Source organism: Helianthus annuus, chromosome 16, assembly GCF_002127325.2.
Source record: "Helianthus annuus cultivar XRQ/B chromosome 16, HanXRQr2.0-SUNRISE, whole genome shotgun sequence".
Taxonomy (NCBI): Eukaryota; Viridiplantae; Streptophyta; class Magnoliopsida; order Asterales; family Asteraceae; genus Helianthus; species Helianthus annuus.
In genome coordinates, this window is record NC_035448.2 from 173,255,695 (window position 1) to 173,271,710 (window position 16,016).

General features: G+C 36.4%; 1 long non-coding RNA gene across 2 annotated transcripts; it reads left to right on the plus strand.

The window, feature by feature from the left end:
* The first annotated feature begins 12,393 nt into the window (after positions 1-12,393).
* LOC110917289 lies at positions 12,394-15,520 on the plus strand. 2 transcript variants are annotated; one of them, XR_004883033.1, is made up of 2 exons: positions 12,394-12,549; positions 13,280-15,520. It is a non-coding gene; the product is annotated as an uncharacterized LOC110917289 (long non-coding RNA). The 2 variants fall into 2 exon arrangements; XR_004883034.1 differs by having other exon boundaries at positions 12,400-12,549; positions 13,275-14,946.
* The last annotated feature ends 496 nt before the right edge of the window (positions 15,521-16,016 follow it).

The window sequence follows — 16,016 nt, forward strand, 5'->3', positions numbered from 1 at the left end:
CTACTGAATGAGTAATTGGGTAGATATAAACATTGTAATCACCCTCAATACTGTTTAAAGTAAATTAATGTTTCTTGATTAAACTGGGATTCACTCACCAGTATTTCCCACTGACAAAACCTTTTTAAAACGCGTTTCAGGTAACAAAATGTGAAAGCCAAATAGAAGCCAGCTGGACAGCACTGAAGGCTTGGAAAAGTGGCTATAAAAGTTACCTAAATAAAAGAAAGCGTTTATTTCAATAAAGTGGGATTTATCCCTGTAAATCAGTTTGTAATAAAAACTTGGGTTTTACCCATTTGTTTAATATTATAAAATATGGTGGTTTACTCTGATTTAATATTTCCTAACTACGGTCCTGATGAAAATTTCCGCTGCCAAATAAGTAAATAACGTGATACCACCGAAACTGGCTCACGGCCGCCCGTTCCCGGGAACTAGGGACCGGGGGTTGTGACATACACGGATTTCTTCTACCACTATCGAAGATAAGCGGGCATAGATCGAGTCGAATAACAAGGGTTGTACGGAAAGAACGGTTACGTGGTCTTAATTTTGTAACGCGTTAACCTTTAAAAAGGGAAGTGAATTTTGTAAGCTTCTTCTTGAATGTGTGTATTGTTATAAGACCGTAAAGAAATTTTTAAAGCTATTTTTCCGCTGCGTTATCTTTAAGTTCTTACACGACGATCTTACAGGGAATTGTTCTTATTACGAACGGGTCATGCCCGAATTTTTCTTAAATAATAGTATGGTAATAATACTTTTCGGACTAAGAAATATGGGCGTTACAAGTTGGTATCAGAGCCCTTGTTTGAGTGAATCAAGCACGAGAAGATAAATGCTTGAACTCAAACCTGTGTGCTCTTGTGATAAGGAACCCGTACAATCCATGACTCGATCAAAATCTAAAGGTAAAAAAAATGGAATGAAAGCGTGTATGTATGCATTCATATGAGGAAACTAACGGTTTTTGTATGTGCAAGGTAAGCTTAAAAGTTTGAAGAGGATGATCCGTGAATGCAGAATAGGATGAACGCTAAGGCAGGCAAAGATGCAAATAGGCAAATTAACCCCAGGTACATGCTACTAATATGTATGGGTACCGATGTTAAAAGAAAAAGGAAGAGATCTCCTTGGGAGGGAAATTATTAAACGAAAGACAATGATGTGGTCTTGGGGAAGTTTTAGAAATATACACGAAACTGAAACCCACTTCTCGGACATAAGGCGATGATTACACGAAGGCACGAAACTACTGTGTGGATTGCGCACCTGGCCAGTGCGCAAGAAGCATATGACGTTCGTGTGAGACCGTGGTAATTATCGCAGGTATGTCTGGTAGAACTGGGTAGTAGGTGGGCGTGCGGGGGAAATAGGTAGTAAGACTCTCGGGAAAATTGAGGATACTACGTAAGAGTAAAAGTATAAGTGATAAGAATGAAGAATGTTGAATCTGTAAGAAAGTACGGATCAACAAGATATGAATGCAAAATTTGAATCCGTGAGACGGATTCAAGGAATGAAGGATATGAATGATGAAAATCCCTTGCGGATTTGGTTATGATAGCGAAGGCTATAATAAGCTATGCAAGTCGACCGGTTCAAGTTGAACAAGTCGAGTAAGGATAAAGTACCATCCGTTTAGAACGGGTGGTCGTGAATGCAATAACGAATGTATGAAGTTCAATCCGTTATACGGATAGAACGAAAGATTTATGTTGAAAGCAATTAACCCGATGTTACCGGGTCATAAGTGGTATGCTTGAATCTCATTATGAGAGTATATGTCGTTACCCACTTAATTGGGTAATCGAATGCGTAAAAGAAATGAAAGTATATAAGCGAAAGGAACCAAAATGTTGGTATTGTAAGCGAAATAAGTATTATGACTAACTCTTAAAACGGGAAGGGTAAGTGTTTGCAAGAAAACACTGGAATAGTGAAGCTATGAGATCGTAAGCACGTCTGAATTAAAAAGGGATACAAACGTGTACTTCGATACGCATGTATATAATAAGAAATAAGTGGCAGTTTGATCTTGAAAAATCAAACTGCAGAAGCTGAGAAATAATTTAATTTCAAACTAAGGGAGTGCTAGAGAAGAAAGGAAATGTGTAGTGTAGTACACCAAATAAGTTAAAGAATTACGAAATAATGATTATGTGTTTACCCGTCAAGAACGGGTCAAACAATGAGAATGATATATATTAAGAAATGGTCATGTATTGACCCGTTATGAATAGGTTTAACACACTAGTGCTTTAAAAAGAATCTTGAAAGTAGTAATATGTAAACAAGGAGAAGTAATAAACATCATGTTTAAATGAATTTGAATGAAATGTGATAATCCCCAATCTTATAATGAGTATAGCAGATATCATAGTGTGATAAACCTATCAAGGTCAGTGAAAGAATGTTCATAAGCGAAGGCTCGTCACACGGATGAACGAGGTCAATACGAAACATGGTATGGATGGTGAAGAAGAGGACCGACTCGTTGCTGCAAGTTCAAGTACCGCACCAAGGTAGTAAGGTTAGCAAATTATTTAATATATGAATGTACGATGCTCGAATCTCTCAAACCTACGCTCTCGTGAAAGTGTGTTTGTTTCTAAGCGCCACGCAAGTAAGTGATTTAAGGATTCCGAGCTATGCTTTTAGATGCAAGCGGTTATGGGTTATGGATAAATTACTATTATAACCTGGGTTGGGACATTATGGGATGTTATGGAAGGTTTCGGGACTGCCCGAGACCATTTCAGGTTAAAAAAAAAGACCCGAGAACAAAAATTTTGGTCAAACAGCGTCTGCACACCAGAGAGCCCGTCGGCGACGGCCCTTATGCCGTCGGCGACGGCACCCCTCCACCTGACGGGCTAACTGTCTGTCTAGGGGCAATGTTCAGCGACGGGACCTTCCCGAGCCCGTCGGCGACGGGTCCCCGTTATCTGCTTATGTTGAAATTGTTTATTGATTAGGCTAAGGTCCTTAATTCAGTTCTAGCATTCATTAAACACTAGGAACACCCCAAGTTGATTATGAAGCTAAGAAATTCAAGACAACTATCATGTTTTAATGATGAATGTGTGGGGAGTTATGTATGCGAATGAATGAAATAAGTAACACATCTAGAAGGTTTGTAAAGAAAGATTGGATGAGTTTATGAAAATTTTACACTATCATTGAAAAGTACCTCCATGTGAATAGGTACGATATGTTTAATATGTACGAATGAACGAGATTGAATGCGGAAATGAATAAATTAATGATGACTAGGGATTGGTTTTCGCAAGGAAGTTTGAAATCTTGATAAGTATGAATAATATCTCAGGATGCTAGTTTCAAATTATTGTAACGCCCCAAAACCGAATTATTAATTTGCTAGTTTGTTATCATGTTTAACAAAAGGGGGAATAATAACTAGGTTAGTAAACCTAGTTAAATGCCTAGCAAATTAAGTAAAGGATTGAAACTTGTGGTAACTATGATGGGTAATGAACTTGAGGGACTAGGATTGCCAAAGTTGAAAGTGAATTTAATTAAAACAAAAATCTCACACACACATGGTGTGTGTGTGTGCGTGAGAACGATCAGGAGAAGGGAGTGAGGGGTGTAAACCCTAACCCTCAAGAAACCATCAAATTGAAGAAGGATTTCAGCCTAAACTAATGCATGAACACGTTTTCTTGATGATCTAGCCCTATTAAACATGTGGTAAGTTGTAATTTACGATTTAATGATCTTGCTATGAAGTGGGTTATGAACAATCCATGAAATTGTACGAAATTGATCATGTACATGTGTTAGAATCACCATATAGAACATGAACTATGCAAGATTCTAAGTAATTTGATGATTTTGGATGAAACCCACTTGTAGTAGTAAAGATGATGATATGGATAATCATACATGTTTAATTGTTGTGTAAAATTCATGTATGATGTTGTATGTAATGAGTAATTGTTAGTTAATTTGGGTATATTATGAGAATTTTATGATTCTAGTGGAACTTGATGATCTTGATATGAACTTGTAATATTATGCATAAAATACTTGTACATTAGGCTTAGAAAGTTGTACGCACACCAAGTGTTTGATGAAATGTCTAAATGGAAATGATGTGTGAAATTGTATGCAAGTAATAGGTAATTATATATAGAACGTGATAATAATGTATTTGATAGTAAACTAACATGAGAAGTGCGTTTTAGATATAGTTCATGCGGAGGCTATGTTGAAATGATGTTGGGTTAGCTAAGTATGAGTTAAGGTGTTAGTTGTGAAGATATGAAAACGTTGGTGTGGAAGAAATGGATTATGTATGTACATGTGTATATAATTAGGTGATCATGTAGTTTAATATGTCATATAATACGATCATGAAATGCGTATAATGTTAATACTATGCTCTACCATATTAAGATGGATACATGTTCATAAGTTGAAAGTGTGTAAGTAAGACAGTTGACTTTTTGAAAGTCAACAATGAATGAATAACATGGTTAGCCGTTCGGACACAATTATAATAGTAGAGAAGTAATGTGTTATGTACTAGATGATCTACACGTCGTGTACGATGATGATTGAGTTGCGTGAATGTGGAACAAGGTAACTTTTAGTCTATGCCTTATGTATGTGGTATTTGGTTAATAAAAATGCAAGTAATATATGAATGGAAGGAAATGAATGTTAGTATGAATGAGCATTTGTGCTAACCATAATGTGATTGTAATGACATGAAAGGATAGGGATCACATTAGCATGGACTCAAGAACGGAACGCTAACGGGTCATGAGGAGGTGAGGAAGCAAGCTTGAACACGAACGCTTAAGGTAAGTGACTCCGCAATCACTTCTTAGTTGTTATGTAATGTTATATGCAATCTAATTATATGTGATAATTGAGGTCAAATAGGAATGAGTTGTATGATGTCAATAAAGTATTAAACGGATCTTAGTTTGATCCAAGCTAGGCAGGTGTGATTAAGAAATTGTAGCTAAGTAGTGAGATTGGTTACTCATGCAAGAAATTCCTTTGTTATTAAGGATATAGCATAATTGACTAAAATGCCATTGATAGGTATATCGGGCAAACGACCTTAGAAGTCGTTTGGAATCAAGATATTCGATTAGTATAATATTTTGGTCAAGCATGAAAATGTGGAGTATGTTTTTGTATGTCATAAACTACTTAATGCATAAATACCCATAACGGGTCAAGGTAAGCTTCTGACCAAAAATATGTTAAAAATAGGTAAGACATCCAAGAATTTAATCCTCTATGATAAATGACGTTGATATTAAAAGGTTCATGAGGAGTCGAGGTTAAGTAATCAGATTATGTTGATAAATGCACGAACGGGTCAAATAGTTAGAAAAGGGTAATATGTCGAATGCACGTAAGTTAAGAAATTCCTTAATCCGGAGGTAGGATTTTAAGTTGATATGATAGAATGTGAATTTACAAGCATGTAGGAAGAAACGGGAGGTTAAACGGGTAAACGGTTCAAAAGTTATGCGCGTTTTAGTGCGTACGGACGACGAAACGGAACTGCAGAAAACTGCAGTTTCTAGAGGGCGTCGCCGACGGGTATGGGGGCGTCGCCGACGGGCTCCAGAAAGTGAATTTTTGTGCTGACGGGTTAATCTCCTGTCTATGGGTTTTTGGGCTACGGGTAAATGCAAGGCCCGTCGCCGACGGCCCTAGGGCCGTCGGCGACGGCCTCCCCAAGTTCCAAAAGCTGAAATCTTGTTATTTAAGTTATTTAATGTATCGTAGGCTTCGGTTTGTCATCCGTGGTCTACGGCGGACCTTCCAAACATGATTTTGATGGTTCCTTAGATGTTTATGAGCTATAAAGCTAAGTCTAAGACCCATGTAAATAATGTATGATTATGTAAGAGGTACGCGTGATCTAGCACGTGTACATAAAGGTATGCATGTATGTAATGACGTAGGAAGGGTATGAACAAATGTAGATGTGTATGTATGTATGTATAAAGATATGTACGAGTGTATGCATGTATGTAATGATGTAGGAAAGGTTTGTACGTATGTAGATGTGTATGTATGTATGTATAAAGATATGTACGAGTGTATGCATGTATGTAATGATGTAGGAAAGGTTTGTACGTATATAGATGTGCATGTATGTATGTATAAAGATATGTACGAGTGTATGCATGTATGTAATGATGTAGGAAAGGTTTGTACGTATATAGATGTGCATGTATGTATGTATGTATAAAGATATGTACGAGTGTATGCATGTATGTAATGATGTAGGAAAGGTTTGTACGTATATAGATGTGCATGTATGTATGTATAAAGATATGTACGAGCGTATGTATGTATGTAAAGATGTAGGAAAGGTACGTACGTATGTAGAAGTATATGTATGTATGTAAAGATGTAGGAAAGGTACGTACGTATGTAGAAGTATATGTATGTATGTAATAAGACATGTATGAGAGTATACACGTATGTAAAATTGTAGGGATGATATGTACGTATGTAGATGTGTATGTATGTATGTAATTACGCATGTATGCATAATTTAGTCACGTTGAGGGCTAACGTTATTAATGGTGCACCTTGAGAATGAAAAGTAATGCAGGTACATTATTGAAGCCTCACCAGGAAATGGATACGCACATGAAATGCTTAAAGTTTGAAAGATGACGAAATGTGAAGTGTACGCGAATGAATCTTGTTTATATAATGTGTACTAATGTTATGAATGTATGTGGTGAGTGCAGGTTATACGGATAACGGGCGGATTATCACAAGAATTAGAGATCGAAGACCGAGTCACGAGATAGATTGTACGGGAATAATTAAGTATGTACTATTAGTAAACATGACTTATATTTTATCTTTGTAAAAGATACATTTTAAAACGAACTTTCAAGTAAGTCAAGACGTTTGTAATGAAAGAAATTTTATGGCACGAATTTCCGCTGCGACTTTTGACAAATACGAATTAGGGCGTAACAAGTTGGTATCAGAGCCCTGGTTTGAGAGAATCAAGTAAAAGGAGGCAAATGCTTGAACTCAAACCGGTGTGCTCTCGTGACCAAGAACCCGTACAATCCAAGACTCGATCGAGGCTTAAAGGCAAAAGCAAATGTAAGTATGTGTTAGGTTATGTATTTGAAGGGAACTAATAGTATGTTATGTGCAAGGTAAGCTTAAGAATTGGGAGAGGATGATCCGTGAATGCAGGATAGGATGAACGCTAAGGCGGGCAAAGGTGCAAATAGGCAATTAACCCCAGGTACACACTACTAATATGTTTGAGTACTGATGTCAAAAGAAAGGGGAAGGGGTCTCCTTGGGAGAGTAATTATTAAACGAAAGACAATGATGTGGTCTTGGGGGAGTTTTAGAAATATGCACGAAACTGAAACCCATTTCTCGGGCATAAGGCGATGATTACACGAAGGCACGAAACTAGTGTGTGAATTGCGCACCTGGCTAGTACGCAAGAAGCATATGACGTTCGTGAGACCGTGGCAATTATTGCAGGTATGTCCGGTAGAACTGGGTAGCAGGTGGGCGCTATGTTGTAGCAAATGCGAAATAACAAATCCATTGCGGATTTGGTTATGCTAACGAAGGTTATGAAAAGTTATGCGAGTCGACCGGTTCTAGCGAACAAGTCGAATAAGAATAAGCTACCATCCATTTTGAACGGGTGATTTTGAATGCTCTAATGAATGCTAGAAGCTTAATCCGTTATACGGATTGAAAGAAGAAGTTATGATTAAAAGCGAAAAACCCAATTATTTGGGTAGTGGAATATGTATGCTTAACTCTCGTTGAGAGTGTTTATGCCAAACCCAATTATTTGGGTAGTGGAATATGTATGCTTAACTCTCGTTGAGAGTGTTTATGCCAAACCCAGTTATTTGGGTAATGGAATGTGTATGCTTAACTCTCGTTGAGAGTGTTTATGCCGAAACCCAATTATTTGGGTAGTCGAATGTGTATGCTTAACTCTCATTGAGAGCGTTTATGCCGAACCCCATTTACTTGGGTAGTTGAATGTGTAAGAAAGAAGAAAGCTCCTATATGAATAGAACTAAAATGAAGTAATTATGATTCGACAACTAAGATGACTAACCTTAAAACCTTGTTGCTAAAGGTAGGTAAAACTTTAAGTTTTTGTAAAACACATGTAAGAAAGAAAAGGTAAGAATGACATGTTTGAAACCGCTAGATGGATTCAAACATAGAAGGAATGAAGGGTATGGATGTTACGTTTAAATCCGTGGGACAGATTTAAAACATAAAAGGATGTAATGAATGCCTTTATAAGTAAGCATTAATATAGGTTTGTTAAGAAGAAGTCAAACATGATAGGTGTATGTATAAATGGAAGTGAGAAAGGTTTCGGGGACGAAACCTCATTTAAGGGGGGTAGACTTGTAACGCCCCAAAACCGAATTATTAATTTGCTAGTTTGTTATCATGTTTAACAAAAGGGGGTATAATAACTAGGTTAGTAAACCTAGTTAAATGCCTAGCAAATTAAGTAAAGGATTGAAACTTGTGGTAACTATGATGGGTAATGAACTTGAGGGACTAGGATTGCCAAAGTTGAAAGTGAATTTAATTAAAACAAAAATCTCACACACACATGGTGTGTGTGTGTGCGTGAGAACGATCAGGAGAAGGGAGTGGGGGGTGTAAACCATAACCCTCAAGAAACCATCAAATTAAAGAAGGATTTCAGCCTAAACTAATGCATGAACACGTTTTCTTGATGATCTAGCCCTATTAAACATGTGGTAAGTTGTAATTTACGATTTAATGATCTTGCTATGAAGTGGGTTATGAACAATCCATGAAATTGTACGAAATTAATCATGTACATGTGTTAGAATCACCATATAGAACATGAACTATGCAAGATTCTAAGTAATTTGATGATTTTGGATGAAACCCACTTGTAGTAGTAAAGATGATGATATGGATAATCATACATGTTTAATTGTTGTGTAAAATTCATGTATGATGTTGTATGTAATGAGTAATTGTTAGTTAATTTGGGTATATTATGAGAATTTTATGATTCTAGTGGAACTTGATGATCTTGATATGAACTTGTAATATTATGCATAAAATACTTGTACATTAGGCTTAGAAAGTTGTACACACACCAAGTGTTTGATGAAATGTCTAAATGGAAATGATGTGTGAAATTGTATGCAAGTAATAGGTAATTATATATAGAACGTGATAATAATGTATTTGATAGTAAACTAACATGAGAAGTGCGTTTTAGATATAGTTCATGCGGAGGCTATGTTGAAATGATGTTGGGTTAGCTAAGTATGAGTTAAGGTGTTAGTTGTGAAGATATGAAAACGTTGGTGTGGAAGAAATGGATTATGTATGTACATGTGTATATAATTAGGTGATCATGTAGTTTAATATGTCATATAATACGATCATGAAATGCGTATAATGTTAATACTATGCTCTACCATATTAAGATGGATACATGTTCATAAGTTGAAAGTGTGTAAGTAAGACAGTTGACTTTTTGAAAGTCAACAATGAATGAATAACATGGTTAGCCGTTCGGACACAATTATAATAGTAGAGAAGTAATGTGTTATGTACTAGATGATCTACACGTCGTGTACGATGATGATTGAGTTGCGTGAATGTGGAACAAGGTAACTTTTAGTCTATGCCTTATGTATGTGGTATTTGGTTAATAAAAATGCAAGTAATATATGAATGGAAGGAAATGAATGTTAGTATGAATGAGCATTTGTGCTAACCATAATGTGATTGTAATGACATGAAAGGATAGGGATCACATTAGCATGGACTCAAGAACGGAACGCTAACGGGTCATGAGGAGGTGAGGAAGCAAGCTTGAACACGAACGCTTAAGGTAAGTGACTCCGCAATCACTTCTTAGTTGTTATGTAATGTTATATGCAATCTAATTATATGTGATAATTGAGGTCAAATAGGAATGAGTTGTATGATGTCAATAAAGTATTAAACGGATCTTAGTTTGATCCAAGCTAGGCAGGTGTGATTAAGAAATTGTAGCTAAGTAGTGAGATTGGTTACTCATGCAAGAAATTCCTTTGTTATTAAGGATATAGCATAATTGACTAAAATGCCATTGATAGGTATATCGGGCAAACGACCTTAGAAGTCGTTTGGAATCAAGATATTCGATTAGTATAATATTTTGGTCAAGCATGAAAATGTGGAGTATGTTTTTGTATGTCATAAACTACTTAATGCATAAATACCCATAACGGGTCAAGGTAAGCTTCTGACCAAAAATATGTTAAAAATAGGTAAGACATCCAAGAATTTAATCCTCTATGATAAATGACGTTGATATTAAAAGGTTCATGAGGAGTCGAGGTTAAGTAATCAGATTATGTTGATAAATGCACGAACGGGTCAAATAGTTAGAAAAGGGTAATATGTCGAATGCACGTAAGTTAAGAAATTCCTTAATCCGGAGGTAGGATTTTAAGTTGATATGATAGAATGTGAATTTACAAGCATGTAGGAAGAAACGGGAGGTTAAACGGGTAAACGGTTCAAAAGTTATGCGCGTTTTAGTGCGTACGGACGACGAAACGGAACTGCAGAAAACTGCAGTTTCTAGAGGGCGTCGCCGACGGGTATGGGGGCGTCGCCGACGGGCTCCAGAAAGTGAATTTTTGTGCTGACGGGTTAATCTCCTGTCTACGGGTTTTTGGGCTACGGGTAAATGCAAGGCCCGTCGCCGACGGCCCTAGGGCCGTCGCCGACGGCCTCCCCAAGTTCCAAAAGCTGAAATCTTGTTATTTAAGTTATTTAATGTATCGTAGGCTTCGGTTTGTCATCCGTGGTCTACGGCGGACCTTCCAAACATGATTTTGATGGTTCCTTAGATGTTTATGAGCTATAAAGCTAAGTCTAAGACCCATGTAAATAATGTATGATTATGTAAGAGGTACGCGTGATCTAGCACGTGTACATAAAGGTATGCATGTATGTAATGACGTAGGAAGGGTATGAACAAATGTAGATGTGTATGTATGTATGTATAAAGATATGTACGAGTGTATGCATGTATGTAATGATGTAGGAAAGGTTTGTACGTATGTAGATGTGTATGTATGTATGTATAAAGATATGTACGAGTGTATGCATGTATGTAATGATGTAGGAAAGGTTTGTACGTATATAGATGTGCATGTATGTATGTATAAAGATATGTACGAGTGTATGCATGTATGTAATGATGTAGGAAAGGTTTGTACGTATATAGATGTGCATGTATGTATGTATGTATAAAGATATGTACGAGTGTATGCATGTATGTAATGATGTAGGAAAGGTTTGTACGTATATAGATGTGCATGTATGTATGTATAAAGATATGTACGAGCGTATGTATGTATGTAAAGATGTAGGAAAGGTACGTACGTATGTAGAAGTATATGTATGTATGTAAAGATGTAGGAAAGGTACGTACGTATGTAGAAGTATATGTATGTATGTAATAAGACATGTATGAGAGTATACACATATGTAAAATTGTAGGGATGATATGTACGTATGTAGATGTGTATGTATGTATGTAATTACGCATGTATGCATAATTTAGTCACGTTGAGGGCTAACGTTATTAATGGTGCACCTTGAGAATGAAAAGTAATGCAGGTACATTATTGAAGCCTCACCAGGAAATGGATACGCACATGAAATGCTTAAAGTTTGAAAGATGACGAAATGTGAAGTGTACGCGAATGAATCTTGTTTATATAATGTGTACTAATGTTATGAATGTATGTGGTGAGTGCAGGTTATACGGATAACGGGCGGATTATCACAAGAATTAGAGATCGAAGACCGAGTCACGAGATAGATTGTACTGGAATAATTAAGTATGTACTATTAGTAAACATGACTTATATTTTATCTTTGTAAAAGATACATTTTAAAACGAACTTTCAAGTAAGTCAAGACGTTTGTAATGAAAGAAATTTTATGGCACGAATTTCCGCTGCGACTTTTGACAAATACGAATTAGGGCGTAACAATTATGGACTATGGGATCTGTGATTAGGCAATTTCTCACAACATGCTTATGTAGTCGTCCAATGTAACTTGAATGAGTGGGTGAACGAAGAATAAAACTAGACGGGTTGTAGAAGAAAAGAAAGAGGTTTCGGGGACGAAACCTTCTTTAAGGGGGGTAGATTTGTAACACCCCAAATTCCATGAGAATTTTAATTTAAGCTAGTTATGAACAAGTAAGGATAGTCTTGGTCTTAATAATATACATATTATTTTTGAGGGGCCAAATGTGTAAAGTGGCAAAACTTAAAACATTAAAAGAATGAAAAATTAAAAAACACACATAGAGTGTGCGTGTGTATATACGATCGATCAGGGGCAGAGGGGGAGGTGAAACCCTAGTTTCACCAAAATCCATCAAATTGAAGGGGGATTGAAGGGCTAAACTAATGCATGAACCAAGATTGTCGATCACCTTAGTGTTTCTACCATCATGTAAGTCGAATTTTGGTATTTCAATGATGTTTGATCAAGTGGGTTTTGTGTAATATGTGATTATAGGGTAAGATTAAGCATGAATGTTAGTGATAATGAATGGGTAGATGCCAAAGTATGTTAAATTTTGATTATGATGAAGATTTGGGGAAAACCCATTTGCTATAGGTAGGGTGGCGACATGGGTATACTACCCATGTCAAATCTTATGCAAAAATTGAATGTGTATTGATTTATGTGATTGGTTATTGTTAGCTAGAATTAGTATGGTGCGAAATTATGCGATTTCTATTTAGGTGTTAATGACAAGTGAGCACAAAAATTAGGAAGATGAACATGAAAATATATTGTACATTATGCTTTAATGCGAAACCCGCCAAGTGTTCGATGAAATGCTCAAGAGAACAAGTTTGTGGGTTACTAGTAAGGATGATGTCGGGTTCAAGATTAGGGTTAAAATAGCTAATTTTTAATGATGATTGTTAATCGTGAATTATGAGTTGACTAGTACGGAAGAAATCGTTTGTGCTGTGTGCATATATGATCTTGTGGTTGTATATGTGTTTTATTATGTGAGTAGGGAATGAAAAGATATGATTCTAGTTAATACTTTGCGTTGTTGGAAATTGACGAGTAAAGTTAAAATAGATTACGAATGTGAAAATGAATGCAATGTTAGAATGTGTGTTTATTCTAATGAAGTAGTAATATTGATGGTATGAAAGTTTAGGATCATGTTTAAAGGGGAAAGCATGGAAGGCAAACGGAAAAGGGATGATGAAGCATGTACGAAACGGACACTCGAGGTAAGTGATTCCGTAATCACTTCTTAGTTTGTTTAAGTAGTGTAGCGTTTTAGTTAATTAAACATGATGTTTAATGTCAAATATGGATTTAGTTGAATGAAATTGGTGAATTTTTCTAAGTAGACCAAACGGGTCAAAATGAGGTCTTATGATTATATCGAAAAGTTGTATAAGAAATGGCTACGGTAGTATAAATGGTTAATGGGTAGAATTGCACATAAGTACGCAATCCGGGAATCGGAGATGTGGTTTAATAGTCAAAAGACTCAGATGTGAGTTGGTTTAATAGATATACATTTGCGCAAGTGGAGGTTTTAGTAACAAGTTTGATACGTAGATTTAAATGGAATGAATGAAATTAATGAATACCGGGTATCGGTTGCGTAAACCCCAAGTACGAAACTCTAAATAATATAAGAGTATTATGGATATAATGTTCATGTATGTTTTGGGTTAAAACAAAGGAGTGGTTTGATGAAAACATAAACGGGTCAAATAATTAGAAAATGATTATTAAGCCAATAGCGTGTAAGTTAAGAATTTCCTTAATCCGGATATGGGATTTTAAGTTCATATGATAGAATGTGAATTTACAAGCATATAGGAAGAAACGTGAGGTTAAACGGTCAACCGGGTTCAAAGTTATGCGAGATTTAGTGGGCGTTTTGTATCTGCACCCGGAGTATGGAACGCCGGGTTTGGGAGTATGGAACGCCGGGCAGAAACCCAAACGCCCATGCTTCACTGTCAAACGCTGGTTCCATGTTAAAGTGAACGTCGGGGTGTTCCAAACAAGCCTAGATCACTTTCCTTGAGTTCCTTTGATGTATGTAAAGCTCCATGTGATAGGTTTATGATCCGGAATCATCACGCAATCTTCCACCACTACCCTACATGTAAAAATGCATCAAAGTAACATGTCTCGAACTCTCGATACAAATTCGATGCTAAAACATGTAAATATTAACCACTTAGGCGTACCAAAAGCATATGCATCATATATGTACGTATGTATGTATGTATAAATATGATTGTATGTAGATATGTAGGTGCGTATGATCAGACGTATGAATATATGAATGCACGAAGTAGGATTTATCGTCTATGAAAAGAATGGGACAGGTATGCATGTATACATGGTTTCAATACGTTTGAGTATGGACGTTACTAATGATGTGCTTGAGATTGAAATGTAATGCAGGAATGAGAACACCAGACTCTTGTAGAATTGAAGCCAAACCTTGAAGCCGAACTCGGAACAAAGGAATCCGAGAGGATAGTCGAATGAATCAAAGTTTATGTTGTCGAATGTTATATGATTTTTAATTTGTATCAGATTATTGTTGTATGACGTTGTCAATGACTAATGGTTAAGTTGTATGTGGTGTCCACAGGTACTACACGGATTTCTTCTACCACTATCGAAGATAAGCGGGCATAGATCGAGTCGAATAACAAGGGTTGTACGGAAAGAACGGTTACGTGGTCTTAATTTTGTAACGCGTTAACCTTTAAAAAGGGAAGTGAATTTTGTAAGCTTCTTCTTGAATGTGTGTATTGTTATAAGACCATAAAGAAATTTTTAAAGCTATTTTTCCGCTGCGTTATCTTTAAGTTCTTACACGACGATCTTACAGGGAATTGTTCTTATTACGAACGGGTCATGCCCGAATTTTTCTTAAATAATAGTATGGTAATATTACTTTTCGGACTAAGAAATATGGGCGTTACATTAACTTCGTACGAGCCTACCCTTGACATGTATAGCGTTATAGTAATAACGCACCGCCTGTGAACGTTGGGTCATGTTAAGACGTTATTTACGTTAAACTTTGGGTTGACTAGTTTGTTCACATGCCAATTTATTGTTTATCTTGTTAACTAGTTTGCCATGAGGATTCGTTTAAAATTTACTTCCTTGTGTTATGTAACAAATACTTGTATACTCGCCAATGCCTTGTGTGTTGATCTATACTTTATAACATGTTGCAGGATGATGCTGATGATTTAAATGGGCTTAGTGACAAGGCTTTAGATACACATCGAGACATCTTAGATTTAAATGTTGTATCAATTTTGTACTATGTTATTTGTATCATTTGTTGTATTTGACTTTCTTGTATTGTAATCCGACTTTTGGAAATGAAATTAGTTTATGTTAATTTTATTGTCACTTTAGTGTTGTGTGCAATGAGCAATCTATCTTCGTCTCACTCTGATGTTTCCGCCATCAATTGGGGTGTGACAGATTGGTATCAGAGCCATGACTATAGGGAATTAGGCAGAATTCCATGATTCAACCTAGTCTATAGTCTAAGTACCCAAAACAGACCCCTTCAAGCGAACCTGACCATTTCGCGCGAACTGTACATCCATGCGAATCGAACAGTCCACTTCGTACGAAGTGAACTGTCTGATTCGTGCAAATGGGATTGCTGATTCATGCGAACTGGCCAGTTTGTAATCCCTAAGATAAATTCTTCCTACTTGCTTATATCTCCTTTCTTTTGTCTTAAGACTTACAACATGTCTTTCCTAAGACATTGTACACAATGCACGTTGAAGACTTGAAGACACTCGTGATACAAACGAGACAAGTTCACCAAAAATAGGCGTGAAACCCATAATTTGGTGAACGACTCTCACTCCGCTTATTCTATT